A 20948-nucleotide genomic window follows, 5' to 3' on the forward strand; every position below is an offset into this window, starting at 1 on the left:
ACCACCAAGCATTGAAGCCAGTATTAAAACCAAAGTCAAAATATTCAAATTGTCACCAAGATAGGTCTCAAATAGATACCATCCATTTATAACAAATTCTAAATAAGATCATCATTTAAGTTCTCAAACAAAATTCAAAAAATTGCTAATTTAAGCTAAACAGGCATTCTTGGCATTAGTTGAGATTGAAAGCCTTGGGTTGTTTTTGCTAGGGCTATGCACACACATGGAGAGTCTCTTGAGGAGATCAGACAATGGGAGACATTCAGAGAGGCAGATTACTGGCTTCTTTAGAGGAAGCGATAAGTAGCCAGATGACCTTGTGCTACACATTGTAGGTGAGTAGTGGGTGTAGTTGATCATAGCTTTAATGGAAAGCTTGCCTTCTCCCTTGCTCTATGTAGCATGATGATTTTCTCTCACACATCTCTCTCTCCCCTTTGCACATATAGTAATGCCCCTCTAGCTAGGCTTCATAGATGACCATGTACAATTCTAGGGGTTTTATACGTGTTTGCCAAGGCAACATCCTTTTATATAGGATTCAGATTTTATAATTGCTAATCCCCTTCAAGTATGCACAATTCCATCGCAACAGAATGCAAAAATAAAGAATTTTCTTGCATGAAACCTCATCCAATTTACAAGGTAACTACTTCATTGCGTGCAAGAGCTCTTGACACACGTGTAGACATGTTTGCTCTGCTCCAAATGATGTGAAGAAATAGAAGATTTTAGCCTATTGTGTTTTGTTACAGGTTTAGGTTTTTTCACCTAACTACAAAGTAATGCCATGGGAGCCTCGGGAAAGCCGTGGGTGCTTGTATAGGGAATCTCTTCTAATTCAAGTATTAAGTCACCCTACAAGTGCAAGAGATCGAGGGCTACCCATAGAAGTGATCGACACGCGTATTGAAGCGCAAAATAGAGAATTACAACTTGTTGTAATTTTTTGTAGGTTTAGGTTTTGGCCACTATGGATGCCTACAGGTCCCAGAAGCTTTGGGGAAGCAAGGGAATCACCAGAAAAGGTGTTTTGGTGCATTTTGGAGGCCAAAAACAAAGATTCAGCATGCTGTAATTTCTTGTCAGGTTTTTAAAGTGCATGGAAAGTCACTTACTACTTGGGATTTTATCCGTGGAGACTTCTAATGTGGTTATGCTGCCAAAGTTGGATTAGAGTAGGGAAATTTCAGCCTGAAAGAAGTGGGAGAGCTTGTAGAAGTTTACTAAAGTGTAATATGAATAAAGAAATATCGAAAGGGGCACCAGTATCACCAAGCATTGAAACTAGAGTCAAACAATTCAAATCGGCACCAAGACATGTTAAAACACATACCATCCATTTCAAACAAATTCTAAATAGGATCATTAATTAAGTTCTCAAACAAAATTCAAAAAACTACCAATTCAAGCTGAAAAAGCATTCTGGACATCGATCGAGCTCGAAAGCCTTGGGGTGTTTTTGCTAGAGCTACGCAAACACGAGGAGAGTCCCTTGAGGAGATCAAACAATGGGAGACATTCATAGAGGGAGATTATTGACTCCTTTAGATCAAGGAATCAATAGCTAGATGAGCTTGCTTCATAGCAGACTTCTGAGTACACTTATACCAGAGGTATATTAGTTGGTAGAACGATTGAGCTCGAGAGAGCTACACTATAAAAGGAAAGATTGAGGACCGTTGCTATTATCGCCAAATAACACATGGAAATGGGGAGAGAGAAAAATGTGTGAGCGGTAATAGGAGCAGGAATTTCCATAGCAATGGTTTAACAACAATATCGATGGTAATAGATGTGGATATATTTTCGTGAGTATTATCGTGTATATTGTTGCTGCTATTACCGCCCGTATTACCACCAAGTGCCTATTCAAAAATGGGCCACCCAAATGAGTAGCTTTAGTTTTGACCTGCATAAAACATATAAAGCATCAATTGATTTTTGGAAAAATGTTTTAAAAAAAACATTAGAGTCAAAAAAATACATTACCTTAACAAATTGAAGTGCAAAATTAAAACCGATAATTTAAAAAGGTTACAAATAAGATCAAAATTCTAATTGAGTTTTATATACATGTGATCATAGATTTCTTTGGCCATATTTGCACTTGTAAAAGAGGACTACAAAAAATTATATATTTTTCCAAGCCCTCCTCCTCATCCTCTTCCTCGTCCATAGGTTCATATGTTTGATCACCCTGACTCTACATTAACCAAAACCAAATTAACAAATTAATAACTCAAAACAATTAGTACAGCATTATTTATTGAAAATTACCACCCGTAGAGATCCCATAGCTAAGTCGAGATTCTCGCAAGAGATTTGATAGTTCTCCAACAACCATCACCAAGTATCAAATTCTGTGTGATACTCTTGATACTTGATCAGCTCTCTAGTCGAGTGCCTTAGAGTGATATTTTCCTAAAGATACAATAACAAGAGAAATTCATAGTTTAAAACCTTTTTGAATTGATCTAGGGTCAAATTTAGAAAAAAACTTACATATTTATCCTTCCAAGCTCCTTTGCCTCCCTAACCATAGTGTGTGGGAGTTTGTCTTGCCCAAGCTTCCTACTGTTGTGTATAGGATAAACCCGTTGCAACTTGTTTTCCCTTTTCTTGCATGGCCCACTCCCACTCTGTATCTACCATGTTGCCTCCACGGTAGCTCCTATTTGGATTTTCCACCTAGTTGTCCAATGCACGTCGTACGCTTGTTTTCTTGTTTTTCAAAAAAAATTAATGTAGCCCTCCAACCACTATTTAAAAAAATGTTCATTGGGGGCATTTGGGATGTAGCATGCATGATTGGGTAGCTAGTCTCTAAACTTTACAAAACAATTCTTATACATTGAATGTATAAGAATCTGAAGATGATGTCAAAATGCGCTATCTTCTGTAGGAGGAATCCCAAAATCCGAGCAAACAAAATCAAGAAAAACCTATGATGTTTTGTGACACCGTTGTGCAATATATTTGTTATATACATATTCAATTTTGCTGGGGTTAGAAAAAATCTCTTCATAGTTTCTTTACTTTAGAAAACTCTTTTTCAATTGTTGATCACTCACACATGCCAAAAACCTTACATCAACAATGAAATCGACAAAAAAGATATATTGCACCTACAATTCAAAAATGTGTACAATGTACAACAATACTTCCGATCAAGAGTACTTGGCACAAAATTTAACGCCCATAACCATATATCACCAAAGGGTGAAAGCATGTTAACCTGTCGCGCTTTTTGTGCTAGTTAGCAGTTTCAAGTTAGCACATCTTCGAAAAGTTGGGCGTCTGGTAAATTTTTTACAAATAATATCAAAAAATTTCGGAGGTTGTACATTTGGATTCCTTGTTTCAAGAGCTTTCTATTGATATATCATATGTCATAGATCTTGGAGATGTAGCTTAAGTTATTGTACTAGTTAGCATATGTCAAAATTGTGCTAGTTAGCATTGTCCGGGACATGAAAAAGCATGACCGGTTAACATGCTTTCACCCCAAAAAACTACTTCTCCAAACCATTGCAAGGTACACAAGCCTTCATGGCTTCATCTTCATCCATGCACCTTCAAGTGCTTGAACTAACTCTATTTTTGTTAGGGAAGCCTCATGCATGAACTCATGAGCGTGAGGGTCAAGGCCAAGCTGGACTTGCAAAAATATGAACTAAATGTGCTTACATGGCATTTATACAAGGCGTTTGATTTCTCGATTTTGAAAATCCTCATAAGTAAATCTAGGAAAATCTGGCATTCTCACAGAGTATGTCACTCCCTTTGCACTTGACCCCGTAGTCTTAACATAGAAAACATGTGTTTCATTGCAAACCACAATGACCTCTTGCATGAACTTTGTTTCCATGGTTCTACCTAGTTCAATCTTGCCATGAAATTCTTTTGTTGATCGTGATCTCCACTTTACAATCTTGCCATGAAATTCCTTTGCTAATTGTGATCTCCACTTTACAATCTTGCCATCTCTCAATTTGGGACGGATGCCGCTAGCAACTCTTTGGTTCAATGTGATTGTTTCATTAATTCTTGTTGCTAAAGTCACTCCTCCTTGAAAAACAAAACCATTGGCTTGCAATTGAGTTACCTCTTGAGGCTACAAATTTGTGCCCTTTGCGACCACCCAAACACCAGAAGCTAGACCCGGTGGCCCTTCAAACCTTCCAAGTGTGCATGTTATTGGAGTTACAAAACCAAATGAACCCTTCTACAAGCCCTCCTGGGTTTGAACCAGATCAGGGATATTTCTTGCGACCATAGAAGCAAGGAGCGGGCACCCCATTTTTGGAATCCATAGAACAATCATTAATGAGCCGCCTACAATGATCTCCATCTTTTGACACCACACCAAAACAAGTCATCTTCTGCCCAAGTTCTGTTCTTCTTATTGCCCAAATTGACTTTGCTACAATTACCTCTAGATATGAGACATTCCTTGAAGGATTTTTTGTGTATTGGAGCCCACCAATTAAAGTTGTCACTGTAACATATTCTAGTCGGTAGCTGTCCTCCACCAAGATAATACTTGCATCAACAAAAATTGGCCCCTTTCTTCTAATACTCTTTCTTGGAGTATAATTCTATTCATTTTAGGACTATTGACACCCATTTCATGCATTAAAGAGTGTGTTAGGTCAACTAGTTTCCTTCCTACTGCTATTGCAGAGGATGAAGGTTGGTTCATGAAGCGATCAGCCAAGTCTTTAATGCCGAGAACAAAAGAGCTACCAAAACCTTTTAAATAGGCATTATATTTCACACTTTGAAGCACAACCAAGGTGCCATATCTACACATGCTACCTCATACAAACTTATGTGACCCTTATAACCAATAGAGGCACGCATACTAGAGGAGACGAATCCTTTAGGAAATGATTTAACAAGCCGACCTCGCCACTGAGACTCATTCAACATATTTGAGCGCAAATAAAATGGACAATCAATGTTAATGCAATGCAAATGCCCAAAGCATCTGCTAAATCTAACAACACCATTAAAACTATCACTACTGCACAAGTGACATACTCTGTCCACATGTGACTATCATGTCTTAGCTCCATACCACATACCTGAAGAATCATCAACTGGTGGCAATTCAATGCAATGTAGCCATCATATTTGCTGGGATCTTGTCAGTCTGGACCACCTTCTTGGCTTGATGGAGTTCAATATAAAATGCTTTGCAATGGCATGCACTTAATCATGTCAATCACACTTGCATTGATCTTTAAGTGATCGACTTCATGTAGATCATCATTAAAATTCTCCATTGTTGTCTTTCTTATCTTGAGCAACTTTGCCTATGCCTGCACCAATTTGATAATCACTTCTAACATCTACCTTGTAGAGCTGGTGCAGCTCATGATCAAGCATAAAAGTTTGCTCACCTTTATCTGATATTGTATCCTCCAGCTTTACTTGTGGTACAGAGAATGTTAGCGACGATCAAAGATAGAAATTGGCATCACAAAGCTCAAAATGTTCTTGCACAGAAGCAAGTGCTAGAAAATAAAATCTACTTTCAAACATTAGCACTAGCTTATGTCCACGTCGTGGCCCAAAAACTGTCATGCATCTCCCCATGGGTTAATAGTGTGACGAGCAGAATTTTTAAAATATTGATACAAACAACAAGGAAGCAATGGTAGTGTACAGATTGCTACAAAGGGTTGGATCAAAGTTTCAAATTTCTTTCCAAATTTTTTACTTGAAATTCTAGTCATAACTACAAGCCGCCTGAGGAGGTTTGTACGTTCATGTATCCATACTTGCCAATCATGGATTTCTTTAATATCTTATATATATATTAAAAAGATCAAGTCAATTGCCAGGTGGCAGCAAATCCCACTCTCTAGCCTAGGCGCTTCCCCTTCCACTCTCCAGCCTTATGCATCTATCCTACGTGGAGGTTTTCTTGCAACCACGCCTCTAAACTACCAGTCTCAACATCGATTGCACTGCCACCTCACATCGGTCCGTCCCTCACCATCCCATCCCAATAGGGTTGTTGCTTTGGCATTGAGATGCGGAGGCGCATTGAGGCATTTGGGGCACTCACGATCAAGTGCATGTGTTGAGCTACGGGCTCCCACTCACGGAATGCACTTATAAAACGGGGGTGCACTATCATGGGATTCTCTCTCGCTCTCTCTCTCTCTCTCTCTCTCTCTCTCTCTCTCTCTCTCTCTCTCTCTCTCTCTCTCTCTCTCTCTCTCTCTCTCTATCCGCTTGCAAATAGGCGCTAATCTTTGACATTAGAGCTGTGATGCATTGTTGACAACACTTTGCTACAGCATTCTCTCTCTCTCTCTCTCTCTCTCTCTCTCTCTCTCTCTCTCTCTCTCTCTCTCTCTATCTCTCACTCTCTCTCTATCTGCAAACAAGTGTTGATGTGTGGATGTGGACCGACCTGCTGATCCATTAGGCTAAGGAATCACTCTTCCTTCTTGTCTAGGCTTACTTTCTTGGTGTGCTCAATATCCACCTCATATCATCAAGACATGATACCTTCAATACTACGTTAGATGGCTTCCAAATTTGCTCCACCAATATTGTTCGCCACCTCTTCGTCCTTCCTCTATTTCCTCTCTTTTTGTGTACAGCAGGTCCTCCTCTTGCTCCTCTTTGATTGCATAGTTCTCCACCAGTGCAGGCCGGACCATGCAGCTACTGCATCAATAGACTTACCGACTGCACGTGATCTCTATCGTTGACCAAGTCGTCACGGCGACATGAGCCCAAGTGATGTGATGGGAGCATGGTAGTAGATGGCAGGGAGCTTGCCCATCCCCTCGAGCACAGTGTGCACCTTCTGTTAGAGATGGTTAGGGACAACCCACTATCGGAGGGCTGCATAGTCAGTTACACTTGCGTCCGCACCAAATATGAAGGCACTGTGATGCATTGTTGATAGCACTTCTTGAGAGAGAGATAGAGACAGAGAGAGAGAGGCTATAGTGCTCAACCTCCTTCTTTCTGTGGCTCTTTGACGTGCTTCATTTTTTCAATCCTATCCTCAAGACGTCACAAACACGAGCACAAGCTTCTGTGGTTTTCATTCCACCAAGAGCTCAACTATCTCTAACGGCATTGTTTAAGCTTCTTCGTGCAAAGGTGAGAGTCATCATCCCCAAAGAAACCTCCTCCTAGGTACCTTTGAAAACTACCTGTAGCCATCCACTCCAGCGTGGATGGCTACAGACAGTTTTGTTTACATAATTTTAAGGTTATTGTGCACGGTTGTGTTATTAATGTAGCTTCAGCTAGTGATAGATTTTTTTTATCAACTCCACGTCGTCAGTTCCCTCACCTCTCGCCCTCTCTTGCCACGCAGAAGCTTGCATGCTCTCTCTCTCTCTCTCTCTCTCTCTCTCTCTGTGTGTGTGTGTGTGTGTGTGTGTGTGTGTGTGTGTGTGTGTGTGTGTGTGCAAGTCCAATGCCATAGCTGCAGTAGAACCTTGACCAGAGAGTATGAAGAGCGTGGTGGTTGCAGTACAAAGCGGCAACGATTACCGACATGATCATCTTACGATACCGGCCTATTGACCCCAAGCCAGCTTCATTCGCATCATGAGGAATTAATGAGCTAAAACAGTGCTAGCTGAGATATAAGCGATAGCTATGGCAGCTCGTCAAAGCTTTTAGCCCTTGATTTCATGCGCACAGGTTTTAAGCATGTTTCAAACTTGATCTGGCGGAGATAGTGGTGGCGAGCAAGAGCCGGCTGGTTCAATAGCATGGTTGTATGAGATGGATGGCAGGACTCTTGGTGGTTGGGCTTCAGATACTAGCCTTGGGTGGGTGAGGTCAACACGGCCTGGAAACTGAGTGCGGCATGCTCTTAATAGATTTGCAAACTACTGGCCTTGGGTGGGTGAGGTCCGCACAGCCTGGAAACTGATTGTGGCATGCTCTTAATAGATTTGCAAACTACGTGTAGCAATCCACGCCGGCGTGGATGGCTATAGGAAGTTATTTACCCTAAGCGTGCAGGCCTCCTCATAACACCGGCTAGCTGCTGCAGTTTCATGATCGCATGCACTAGATTCTTCCTACCATAGCAAGATGACATATCATGATCTCAAAGCCGTACATACCAGAATTGAAGATTTGAGGAGTCGTAATTGTTTGAAGCGTACTTAACGGCACCTGGCCCTGCATGGGAGGATGCGGCCCAGTGGCGGTGGCCGAGGAAGTACATTTGCATATCCAAAACTGTGTGTGCTCATATTTGTTGGTTGCGCTGGACCCAGGGGCCGAAGTGGAGGATAATGAGGTTGACCCTGCTGAGGAGAGGATGAGTACATCTGCACAGAACCAGAATAATACTGTGGCCCTGTTCCTTGTAACGGAGGCGGTGGTGGTGGCGGTTGGTGCACAAAAGCTGAGTTATTTTCTAAACTTCGCACAAAGTCTAATTCCTTTTTCTGGGAAGTTGATATTGGAAGATCCATTGAGGGGTGCACTTGCAGTCCTTATGTTTGAAGCTTCTTCAGCCACCATTGATGATAAAACAGATGCCAACACTTGAGCTAAGGATGATGAAGTTGCTAGCTTGGCCGCAACCTCTGCCAGGACTCTTGAACTCATCTACGAAAGAGTTCGTTTCTTCTGTTGGGGGAAGTGGCGGCCATTGGTACGTATCGCTTGCCATCCTTTTGAAGGATCCCATTTTGGCATCCATTTTGTCCTGCTGCTGAACTGATTCTGTTGGAGGAGGGTTGCTGCGTGCCAAAAACTGCTGCCATAGTTTCTCATAATGATGTATCTGAGACTTTGCATTCTACGTATATCATAAAGATAGAGTTATTGTAGCAAGGAGGCAGCCCATTGTTGGATAGAATAGGAGGCATTTCACAATTAGAAGGTTCACCTGAAGTTGAGACCGAATCAGCTCAAGCTTACTCTCCTGGTGGACAAGAAATCAATGTCAGGTAACAGCTTCAGCCAAGTGGGGATAACCAATACTGAGAAAGATGACTATAAAAATTACCTACTCTTTTAGTGCTTCCTTTAACACAGAGATGAGAGAAAGTTTATATTGTCACCACAAATATGCTTGACCCTATATAGATATCACTGGCCTACCTTGATTACCGTCCAGTTTCGGGTTGCACCAGGGGACCATGGGTTTGGGCTGAAAAGGTGTCGAAGGACGCCAATAGGCGCATGCTCTGTGGGTGCATAAGATATTCCAGTCCAGACAAGTACCATGACTGGCAGACCATAATATGCTATTAGTGCTCTTAGCCAACCAAGCTTATCATTACAAGATTCTTGTGCGCCTTAGTATAAGTGCTCATTTGTCATGACAAATAGCCAGCTTTCAATTTACATGAAGCAAGCAAAAATACAGATAGCACATATGCATTCCTGCTTCGTAGCGCCATGCGCAAGCCTGCCTGCTCCTTAATCATGTAAGGAGAAGTCCAAAGGAGAGAACTAGACCAAACATCCCATTTGCAAAACGCCAAGCAAGCTGGGACTCTGGATGAGTAGGATCCTTTCAGGTATTTTGAACTCCTCAATGTCACCCTTTGCAATTCAAGCTGGAAACAGCTTTAGTGGCTTCCATTCACATGCTTACAAGAGTTTGAAGTGCTGAAATTGAGCGACACTTACCTTGATAGCTTGTTGCAACTTGTTGCACAAACAACATTGAGATAATGGTGCTAATCTTTGCTGCTAATAGTGCTCTAGTTCACACAATTGCTACAAATCGGGGTCATTCTCATGATAGTTTTGCAATAGTACATGGCACGTTGTGACTGATCAGGGATGGCTGAGCTACTACTGCTACTTCCATATTAAGCTAAGTATGATGATGCAGCGCTGGTTTCTTGGCCAAAACATGAGAAGAGACACCATTATCGTGAGAGCGATATTCCTGCTAAATCATTTGCAAACTATCTATAGCCATCCACGCCAACGTGGATGGCTGCTGGAAGATTTTTTCTCATGAGTTTTTAATAACTATAAAATTAATGATGGGCCATAATTTTTGAATCATTACTAAAAATCAAAACGGACCACTGTGATAACACATGAGATTGTTTTTAAGTTTATTCATCACTTGCTAGAATTTGTTAGCTCCTTCAAGCCATCCAAGGCAGCATAGATATTGCCGACATGGTTGGCTAGAAGGAATTTCTGAGTTAGTTTCTTTTTTTTTTTAGTTGCAGTAAAGTTGGTTTGGTATGGAGTGAACTAAGGAAATTGGTTCTTGTTGTGTTATGCTAATCCTTCTACTCGTGGACGAGGTCGGAGAGGAAGACGACCTTCTTCAAATCAAGCTTCTGCAAGTATTTTAGAAAGAAGTGATCAAATAAGTGCGATCACCGTCTCACTGATATGACAGAAGGCTGGGAGACAGAAGAGGAGGAGATGCAAAGTCAATACTTGGGGCTTGGCTCCATACATAAAGTTGATGAGTCTCTTAGAGGCATGCTTACAAATAGTGCCGTATGTCGCAAGGGATGAAGTAGCAGTAGTGGCACAGAGTTGGGGGATGAGCACAAGCTCTAAACGCATCAAGGACAGGATATTCTTCAACCTACTTGCATTTTCAGTTGTTTTGATTGTCCACTAATTCCTTTATGTCGATTGATTCCCTATGCAAGGGTGAGAGGTTTAAGGCATGATGTTAGTGGATTGAAAGATGCTTTTGCAAAGGAGGGCTATATGCAACAAAAAAAAATCATTGTTTCAATTTGGAATTGTAAGAAGGAGGAAGCTTATGTGACAGGTATTTTATTTTTCTACTTCGGTTCTTGTTTGGTTGCTAAGTGTTATTTCTTGTTGTCATAAATAGTTGCTAAGTGTTCTTTCTTGTTGTCATAAATAGTTGCTAAGTGTTCTTTTTTGTTTGTGCTTATGTATTTTGTAGAGGACCTTCTTTCATCATGGGACCCAATCTGGGTTGACATACACAAAGAGTTTGAGATAGAGCTTTCTAAAAGACCTAATGTTTAAGTTCTCTCGGATAAAATGTTTTATGTGTGGGAGGGCAACCACAGAACAGTCTCTTGGATGCCTGCTATTAAAGAGAGTTTCTCCTTTGATCGAGAGAAACATTGCAGTGTGCTTTGTACAATTATTGATCCTACACGAGTGCCAGAGATAGATCTACTTAGTAGCTTGCAAAGAATGAATTTGTAGGTTTCATGACTTTCTATATATTCAAGAACATAATGTCTTTTATATTTTTCTAACTTGGTATGTGTTCTATATAAACTTGGAATAGCTGACACACATGCCGTTGTAGGAGATACCATTGGTGGCTGGGTTGATAGATTTTGTCGTGTATCAGAGTTGGCTATTATTCCTCGCATTGTTGTCCTCCATCATGGAGCTTATAGGATGTCAATAACTTTGGTGGTCAGATTGACGTAATGCTCTTCTATATACTAACTTATTTGTTTCTCATTTGGTGTGTTAAGTGTTGTTGTTCTTATAATTGTCTATGTTGTGGTGTAGTGTCATTGTTGATGATGTGGGTGACATGCCTTCGCGTGTCAACCCCTTTGTTGACTAGTGAGACTCCACCTTACTCTTCCTTTTGCTCTCTAAATTATGTTCCCATCATACTTGTATGCTATTTTGTCACTATTTTGGTATCATTGTTCGTTATGTAGGAATTATGGATAATGATTCAAACAACAATTTCAATTTATATTTTAATGTATGTTCTATATTTCTTACATGTGGATTGTGAGTCTTATCCTCTTTTTTTTGGTATGGAAGTGTGTTGCCAATTTATGCTGAGGGGATTTCAAAAACCATGGTGGCTTATGTACGATACAATTTTGACATCCATGAGCAGTGTCAGAGGCATAATGTCTTTATTGATGATGAGTGTGACTCTTCATAGTCACTAGAGAAAACTAAAACATTTTTTAATGTTGTTGTTGAAAAGGCACAACATGCTACTCTCTATTTTGGATCAATATCCCACTTTTTATCTTACAATTCCTAAAAAATCTCTCTTTTTCGGATATAGGATATGACAATTTTTTATTGATATAGTTTAGAAACTTTGTAGATGTATGAGCATTGTTGAATTGCATAAGATTTATTATTAAAATTTGAATTTAAAATATAGTGTTGATTGTTGTTGTGGATCATGACATGGTTTGCATACTTGTAAAATAGCTTTGCTACTCGATTAGGTTTCTCATTGCTCAACAAATCTTGCATTAAAATTGTAGTTTTGATTGTTGTTGTGGATCATGACATGGTTTTCATACTTGTATGATAACTTTGCTACTCACTCAGGTTTCTCATTGCTCGAGAAATCTTGCTCGGGTTACGGTAAGACTCCTTGTGTAGTACCAAAATCCACTTTGCCGCAATACTTTACTCGGTAGTAGCATCCATCCGTGTCTAGCACGGGTGTGTCAGTATCCTCGTCCTCTACATTAGGGATGGCACGCTTGGAAATAGGGGACTGTTTCCCCTCCACTACCAAAACAAGCGGACCCACAGGATCCCCTGCCACTCCATCTCTCTCGACTCTCTCACTTCCCTTAGATGAACGTCGTTGTGCACTACCTGAAGAAGTGTGTTGAGCAGCTATGGGATATGGAGGATGCTCGGGTGAAATTGGAGTGGAATGGAGTGGCGTAGGACCATGCGATGGAAGGGGAGTGGGGCCATGCGATGGAAGGGGAATAGTTTGGTAATAAGGGACCGTAGAAGGAGGTTCCGTTGGTGTGAGGATCTAGATATAGGGAGTCCCTCCCTGTTTTCCCCATGGTGTGATCTACTGAGAAAGATTGTAGTTCACAAGATGCTACGGAGTGTAGCGGCCAAACAATCCCTTCGTTGAACGGAGATACTTGTCTCGCAAAGAGAGAGCACGCTGGAGGTCTGGATCTACCACCGGTGGAGGAACCTGGGTAGATGGACTGGCACCTCTATAGGTGTACTAGGGCCATGTCTTCAAAGAAAAAAGAGAAATCTACACTCATGCTCCAAAAAAACTAGCTACAAATAAGCTTAATTTCATTGTTTGGACTTACCATCTCAAGACCCGGGTCCACTAGAGGCGATGTCCACCCTGAATGGGAGCCCATCTAGGACGTGAACCAAGCAAAAGAAGAATGTGATGGTTACTCCCAACCAATGGATCTCTCGTATAACATCTACATTAAAGGCTGATAAGGATCAAGATTTAGCCATTTCTATCTCTCTCTCTCTCTCTCTCTCTCTCTCTCTCTCTCTCTCTCTCTCTCTCAGTCCCACTCGCATGGCATCGCAAGGTCCCACTCCCATGGCATCACAGGGTCCCATGCCACTCCATTTCACTCCTACTTTGCGAGAACACTGTCGATGCACTTTTTCTAGCGGCACATGTCGATGCTTGTCTCAAGGCAGTGAGTGCCGAGAGAGACAAAGCGATAAGGGATCTTGTGGCTTCACTTGTTTTGGTAGTGGGGGGAGAACAAAGTTCCCTATTTTAGAGCATGCTGCCCCTAATGCAGAGGATGAGAATACTAACGCACCCGTGCTAGACACGCATGGATGCTACTACAGGGAGACGTTGCATTATTCGTTATTCGAGAGACGTATAATACGCGAATAATGGGTGTATTATTCATTTATCTAATACGGCCGTATTATACGGTGCCACATCAGCATAAACGGCCAAGCATATAACTTCTTGGTTTTTCGATCGAAATTTTTTTTGAACGAAATTATTTTCGATCAAAAATTATAACGATCGAATATGTTAGTATATATAGTAGCACGCGACAGGCCTCACACCATCTTTCACAGTCAGTGTTTTCCATGTGAGTACTCTCACCAAACGATCAAAAAAGTAATTTGTAAAAAAATAAAACAATTTGCATTAAATAAAAATTAAAATTCAATAGAATTTAAGTTTTGTGATTCAAATTTATGAATTTGTTTTGAAAAAATTAGTAAATAGTTGAAAGTTTGTATTTTGTGTGAAGAGTTTAATCTCTCACCTGATACAAACTGTAATTATAAGAATCACTTGTCAATGTGTTCAATTAATTGACACTTGAAAGTGACTAATTAAGAAAAAGTAGGATATTATCGTTGTGTATAGAGTGTACTCTCACATGAGATATATAATTACTTTAAAAATATAATTACATAAAAATTAATTTTAGGTAATTTAAAGTTTGATTTTGATGTGAAGAGATTTTCTCTCACTTCAAAATGAATATAATGAAACAAAATTATATTTTTACGTTTTGTGTAGAGCTATTCACACTGCTATGCTCTCACTAGAGTAAAACTTTAGGAAAAACATGTCCAAAAATATTGATATTCTCTTATCTTTATTTGGACTGCAAAATCTACCGTACTGTGTGAGAGCATACACATGCTCGCATTGTAGATGGATAATCCCTTAAAAATATATGGTAAAGTGTAAGAAATTTTTGTTCGCACTTTACATAGATACGATAACTATCAAGTATTGTAAATAATTATCATTTTGACATTTAAAAATGACACTTATAGCTCTTGTATGTATAACAATTTATAATGATAATCATTTTAATACTTGATTTAATTGAAATTATTGATTATCGTAATGTGTTAAAGCTACAAGCTTGCACTTTAGATAAATCGATGCAATTTATATGTAATCCAATGGTATTGTTTTTTATTATTGTATTTTTGTTCAATCATTGTTTTTAATTATTTTAACTTCATTCAATCATTGTTAGTTAAATTAATTTAATTTTTTAACTGATTTTGATTATGAAAATGATCATTGAATTTGTTTTTACTAGCAAATTACTTTTGTGCATCATGGTGAAAGGACAAATGTGCATGAGTTGAAAGCTGGGAGAAATACATCTCGACTTAAATGTAAATCTTATGGCCACGAGTTCAGTGTTAATGCAACCAGAATTAAAGAGCATTTATTTAAAGTCCCTGGAAATGTTGAAAAGTGCGGGGCACCACCAAAAGATTTTCATGAAAAATTTGCCATGTATTCTTGCACAGTAAAGTTGATTCTTGCAGCTAAACATAAAGGTGATGTTTCTAAAGATATTCATGCGAATATTGAACCATCTGTATGCAATGAGGCAACAGAATAGGTGTGTACCACTCAAGTAAATGATCAAAGTTCTCAATTGAACCCTCTTCATGGACATGCTTCTACATCAGGAGGAGTTCCTAGCACAAGCAAATCCGGCAGAGCGTCATCCAATGGACAGACAATGCCTGAAGCATTAGGTAAACAATGGTTGCTTGAGTTGCATTTAAAATGGACACAAGCATTTGTTGCGTGTGGCATATCATTCACTGCTATGCGCAATCCTATATTTCAAGATGCTTTGATGAGTACAGCCAAAAAAGGATTTGTGCTTCCTAACTATAACAAGATGCGAACTGAATATCTTGATAAAGTCAAAGACAATACTGAAGCCATTCTCAAACGCACAGTTGTAGAGTTTGTTCTAGCATATGGATGCACCATAGCATTGGATGGATGGACTAACTGTCAGAAAAAACCTTTAATCAATGTAATGCTTATTAACCCTAGAGGGGCTATGTTCGTGGAAGCAATTGACAGCTCATTGAAAGAGAAGACTATCACCTACATAGCACGGGTGTATGAGCCTGCAATTGCAAAGGCAAGTGGACCAAAGAATGTGACTGCTATTGTCACAGATTATGCGGCCAACTACAAAGGAGCATGAAAAGCTATTCAAGTCAAGTATCCGGAGATTTCTTGGGTACCATGTGCATCTCACACTTTAATTTTGGTTTTAAAAGATATTGGTAAAATGGCATGTGTGAAGCAAACTTTATTGGATGCAAATCATGTGGTGAAATTCATTAGAGAGCATCAATTTTCGTATGCTCTTTTTCGAACCAAGTCACCAAATAAAGCTTTGCAAATATTTTGCGCGACAAGGTTTGCTACGGCATACTATGTTCTTGCTGCTTTGCAAGAGTTGAAGCCTACATTGATGGAAACCTTAGCAGACAGAAGATGGGATGGATGGCTCAGCAAGTATCCAAGTTATCAGGAAGCAGCTAGTCGATGTGCGCAAATAGTAAACTCGCCAGTCTTTTGGCGTAATGTAGAAAGAATAGTAACTGTGTCAAAGACATTTGTAGATATTTTGAGAGCAGTTGACACAAATTCTTTTATTTTTGGTCGGGTCTACTGGTATATGTCAGAGGCTATACGCAAGCTAAGACAAAATGTCAGTTTTGGTGCAAAGGATAAAGCTACCATGATTACAATTTTTAACAAGCATTGGGTGCAGTTGCATACTCCATTGCATGGTGCGGCTTTTGTATTGGATCCTAAGTTTCAAATGCATTAGCAATCTGCCAACAAAGAAGTTATGTCCAACTTCAAAACAGTGTGCTCCCAACTCTTAGGACACGAAGATGGAAAAACAGCTTTTCATCAGCGGGGACGAGTAGATTATGCCAACAGAACTGGTATGTTTCAGGATCCGTGGCATATAGATGCCATTGGCAAAACAAGTGCACCTTTATGGTGGAAGGAGTATGGTGGAGAGAAAGTGGAGTTGAAACACATTGCACTTAGAGTTTTATTAGTAGCTGCATCAAGTGGAAGTTGTGAGAGAAACTGGTCAGCATTTGACTTTGTGCACACTAAAAAGCAAAAAAGACTTCATACTAAACGGGCTGCTGATTCGGTGTATGTTTTTTTCAATATGAGACTTATTTATAAGTCTCAAAACATTGCAACTAGAGCCGCTCAAAAGCAATATGGAGTCTTTCAAACGCATGAAGCTATTTCTGAAGAAGTTGATGATGATGATGATATGGAATGGGAGATAGTTTTAGAATGCTCAGATATGGATGAAGTAGATGATATGGTTGCAATTTTTGAAGATGGAGATGATTTGTGAGAGAACCATTGTAATCCTTACTCAACAAGTTTTTGTATATGATGAAAGAAAGTGTTATCTCGTTCCGTTCACATCAAAACCTCTCTCTCTCTCTCTCTCTCTCTCTCTCTCTCTCTCTCTCTCTCTCTCTCTCTCTCTCTCTCTCTCTCTCTCTCTCTCTCTCTCTCAGACACACATATTCACTCACACTCAAATATAAATTGCCGATAATATCTTGTCGAATAAAATTACATAAAGTCGATGTAGGTTTGAAATTACAACAAGGTTCTGGGAAATTACTCAATCGAAAAGAGTTTGATATAATTTTGAGATTACCAAAATCTTCTGAGTGACTTGTGAGTTTGATAGATTTGCTATAAGTTCATCTATGGTAAAATCTGTAATTCCTAGCTCAGAGGATGGTTGAGAAACATCTTTATGTGAAGTGGTAGTATCATCTGGCAAAGGTCCATACAATGATTCATATCGTTGAAGCTTTGCTTGTGCATCACTTAACTCTATTTCAAGCTCAAGAATACGGCCACGAAGCATGTCCGGTGTTTCTCCTTAGCTGGCAACGTCTTGTCCTTGGCTGGCTAATTCAGTCAGTGTTTCTGACTCTTCACGAAGTAAAACAATAGGACGCTTGCAAGGAGGCATTGGATTATTTGCATTGCGTGCTTCCACCTTTTCTGCAATGCGTCCATGTCCAACACCAGCGGTGCCTGGACGATCTGACCAATCCACTCTCTTCAGCAAAACATATCGAACATAGCATTCCTGGATAAATTAAATTGCTACTTGGTTGTTGTTTGGTAGGCATCTCTCTTGTCGTATAAACCTTTGCAGCAATACACATGCCAGTCCTTTATGTTGAAAATCAGAGAGCTTTAACGGAGCTGTATCTTTTGCATTGCCATTTATTTGAAATAGTTGATGGCATACAAAGTGATTAGGGAAAAGCTTTTTGCACTCTTTAAGGGTTAATGGTTCGCCCTGCAACTCAGATTCATCTTCTTCAATGTTGGCAATAGTAGAAAAATCTGCTTGTCCACATCTAACTTGTTCTTCTTTAAAAATTGCATGAGCTTCAGCGTAGTTGAGTTCTTCTTCCATATCTGCATATTAGGTGAACATGTCATTACTTTTAAATACCCATTCAATTAATTTGACATTGGACAGCATATCGAATGACAAACATAGAATTTTTGTTCAATTAAACATAAAATTAAATCTAACACCAAAAGTAAAACAATGATGAAATCATGAGACTTCGTTTTCATTAATCATCAGCTGGTCGTAAGCCAGATGTCATTACAATGTTCTAACCCACTCTATGGGCACCATTTAAACATAATGAGAGATCAAAAGCATTAGGCCGGGTTTTGGGGTGAACGTGCTTGCCGGTTTCAAGATGAGCAAGTACATTACTCAAAAAATGTCTCTTGATTTGTTCTTGGGGCTCTGGTAAGCACTTCAAAATGCGTTTACATGTATGACACATGGAATAAATATCCATAGCTTTGGTCCAGGAGGGAGGATTACTAGATATACATTCGGGGGTTGCCCATGGATAATCTCTCTCATATTGTTTTCTAGTTTCTATCTGTATATCGCATAGAGGAGGAAAACCGGCTGTCGTATTTTCTTTGGTGCATGAACCCTAATCCACAATGCCGGCGTAAACACCTTTTTTGCCAAAATGCAACATCATATTGCGAGAGTGTAGATCATTGTGGAGGTAGTTATGCGTATGTATATACTTCAGAGTTTGGAGGAGAGCATTGATGATCTGCAAAATATTCTCCTAGAATAGCTCTATTGTTCCTGTAGTGAGTACGTAATCACGAATGACAGGTTGGCTGCCGTCTGCAGTGCATTCTTTGATCCATTGCTCCACATGGCCTCCATTCCAAAATCATGAAATGAGCATTGGTCGCTCCACATGGTGCACCATGGCAAGAGGGTAGATAATACCTCGATGTGAAATATCCAAAATTATTGCTTCGTCTTTGACCTGTTGCTCCATGGTGGGCCCATGTAAGTGTACTTTGAACACTTTTGCAGCATACACTTGATCTTTGAAAGCGGGATGTGTGACACCCACACGCTTCACATGTGCCCATCTTCCCTCTCCCAGCTGTGGAGCTTGGATATTGAAGACGGCCGGCTCTGTCGGGTAAAAGGTGTCATATAAGTGGTAACTGAGAGAGGTCTAATATTGCAATGGATGATGCTGCAGGCTCTGTTCTAAGAATGATTTCTGGTTCAACAGCAGCTTCGAAAGAGCTGGCTTCCACTCTTGCACGCTTTGCTGCTCTTTCTAACTTTTCCTTGCTCTTGAACTCCGTGTAAAGCTGTTGCACAAGATGTATGCGCTCAGCTATGTTTGGCAAGCAAGTAATTGCAGGATTTTTTAGTTCTTGAAAGGTTTTCATTATCTGTCCAATGGTTTGTTTGACCATGTTTACTAAAGCACCTGATGTCAGGAGGGCTATGTCAAAAATAGCTGGTGCAAACTCTTCCTGGAGCTCCTCAAACACAGACTTGGTCAGAGTCTCTGTAAGCTGATAAAAATGCTCCAGAGCGACAAGGTTTAAACAACACCTAATCTCTGCCTGTGACGTGTAATGAAAGTGTCTCACAATCACTTCGGAGATGAACTTTCATTGATGTTTTGCTAGCTTCGTGTCTGCCATATCTGTATGACAAAATTATAAATTAAGAATCTTACGAAAAGATTGTACACCATAGTAACATAGTTATTATATAATGAGTGTTAAACCTATGTATATTAAATGATGATACAAATTTATTAAACAATATTAATTATTTCAAATTAAAGAGAATCTTATGATTACAAACCACAGTGTGCGAATCGACCATGAAAGCAATCCAACCTAATGTTGCACTCGTGGGGAAAAAGAGAGCAAGATAGGAAGAGAGAGAGAAAGATAGAGAAGGTAAGGAGAGGATAGTAGAAAGTAATTTTTAAATTCCATTGTTTTCACGTAAAGAAGGTCTTTTTCAAAGCACTATATAGAAGCGAAAGCATACCCGCACTGCGCACAACACAAAAGGATTGCTTCACCTACAACCACTGCTCTTTATCTCCTTGTAAGCTCACATGCGCATACCTCTCTCTCTACAAATATATATATCTATCTCTCTTTTCCACTATCTCTCTCTTTATGTACCTCCCTCTCCCTCTCTCTCTCTCTCCCTCTCTCTCTTTTTGTATCTCCCTCTCTTTCTCTATCTCTCTCCCTCTCTCTCTCTCTTTCTTTATTTCTCTTTCTCTCTCTCCCTCTCTTTCTCTCTCATTCTCTTTCTCTATCTCTCTCTTCCTTTCTCTATCTCTCTCTCTCTCTCTCTCTCTCTCTCTCTCTATATATATATATATATATATATATATATATATATATTTGTGTATATATATATATATATATATATATATATATACATACATATATATATATATATACAAAAAAATTCTTATATTTTGAATTTATGAGAATTTGAAGATGATGTTGAAACGCTTTGCGCTGTACTGTACTGAAGTCCACCTTTTCGCCATATTTTACCCTGCGTTGCATTTATACGTCAGTATAACAAAAATTATACGTAGAAAACGTCAATATACGTCGTATTTCTGAATAATTACCGAATATCCATATAAAACAATTTTCGATCGAGATATTTTTCGATCGAAAAGTATTTCGATCGAAAAATATCTCGATCGAAAAACTATATATATATACAATTGTCACCGTATTCGATCGAAAAGCATTGTGGACTTTTTTGGAGCTTGGAGAGCTTGGAGCTTTTGAGAGATTAGCAGATAGCGACAGCCTCTTCGGTTTACAACAGTTTTCAGGTATATTTTTTTAATTTTCAGTAAATACTTTCTTTTTTTTATGTGTTGTGCCAGACTTGTGTGGTGTAGTAGTTTCGACTCTCACCACAAAGTTGGCTTGCAGGTCGTAATCCACTTCATAGTGTGTAGCCATATGGCTCACTCCAGAGGTGTGTAGAATATAGTTTCCTTTCTCGTGGTGTGTAGTT

General features: G+C 39.6%; 1 pseudogene; it reads right to left on the reverse strand.

Annotated features, from left to right (window-relative positions):
• Nucleotides 1-8064: 8064 nt before the first annotated feature.
• Nucleotides 8065-9440, reverse strand: LOC147420287 (uncharacterized; annotated as a pseudogene).
• Between the last annotated feature and the right edge of the window lie 11508 nt (nt 9441-20948).

The sequence above is a fragment of the Adiantum capillus-veneris genome, chromosome 28 (genome assembly GCF_014529385.1).
Source record: "Adiantum capillus-veneris isolate H3 chromosome 28, ASM1452938v2, whole genome shotgun sequence".
Taxonomy (NCBI): Eukaryota; Viridiplantae; Streptophyta; class Polypodiopsida; order Polypodiales; family Pteridaceae; genus Adiantum; species Adiantum capillus-veneris.